Source organism: Tasmannia lanceolata, unplaced genomic scaffold (genome assembly GCF_043159265.1).
Source record: "Tasmannia lanceolata isolate RefF3 unplaced genomic scaffold, GAP_Taslan_0.1 ptg000013l, whole genome shotgun sequence".
In the NCBI taxonomy this organism is placed as follows: Eukaryota; Viridiplantae; Streptophyta; class Magnoliopsida; order Canellales; family Winteraceae; genus Tasmannia; species Tasmannia lanceolata.
In genome coordinates, this window is record NW_027518690.1 from 26,386,696 (window position 1) to 26,387,653 (window position 958).

The following is a 958-nucleotide window of genomic DNA, read 5'->3' on the forward strand; positions in this document are numbered from 1 at the left end:
TTAGCCACGGCACCCTCTATGAGAAATCCCTTGCTTGAAGTGGCTCTCTCATTGTCTTGAGTGGATTCCCACTCTCTTATTTTTTTCGCCAAATCAAGTAAGAAGTTCCATGCCGCAACCTCATCCGTGAAAGATGTAAAATCGTTAGGACACATGGACTCAAGAAGTTGCTTTGTTTGGTAATCTATGCCCTCATAAACAATTTGGCATAAGTGCCACAAATCAATTCCATGGTGAGGACACTCTTGGAGTAGGTCTTTGAACCTCTCCATAAACTTAGAAAATGACTCTAATGGCTTTTGTTTGAATTGTAAAATATCATTCCTAAGCTTATTAGTTTTATGTAATGGAAAAAACTTTTTTAGGAAAGCGACGGTGAACTCCTCCCAAGTGGTGATGGAGTTCGTTGGTAAGCCATAGAGCCACTTTTTGGCTCCATCCTTGAGTGAAAACGTAATAAACCGCAACTTTACCGCATCATCGGTAAGTTGTTTCAACTTAATCAAAGCACATACATCTTCAAACTCACGCAAAAATAAATAAGCATCCTCCGAAGGGAGGCCATGAAAATGAGGAAGCAAAGAGATAAATTGCGATTTTAGCTCAAAATTATTGCCCTGTGCAATCGGCAATCTAATGCAAGAAGGTTGCACGGTTCGGGCCTGATAGAAGCGATCGCGCAAACTCTTGGGCGGCTCTCGTTCTTCCGCCATGACTACTTGATTTGGATTTGGTTCGATGTCTTCCGCCGTCTCTAACCGGTTTGCTCTTTCTAGTCGATTGGCTGAGTTCCTCACCCAACCTACGGTCAGAAACACAAGAAAACCAAGTAAAAAAGATGGATAGGCAAGAAACCAAAAATATAACTAAACTAAAAATAACTACTAATCTAACACTTCGAATAATTAACCGGCGCCAAAAACTTGTTTGAGAAATTTTATAACCGCAAGTGCACGGA

The 958-nt window shown here is 40.9% G+C and overlaps 1 non-coding gene across 1 annotated transcript; it reads left to right on the forward strand.

Moving 5' to 3' along the window:
* The first annotated feature begins 225 nt into the window (after positions 1-225).
* On the forward strand, positions 226-332 carry LOC143891509 (small nucleolar RNA R71). Its single transcript, XR_013255385.1, has one exon. It is a non-coding gene; the product is annotated as a small nucleolar RNA R71 (small nucleolar RNA).
* Positions 333-958: the final 626 nt, after the last annotated feature.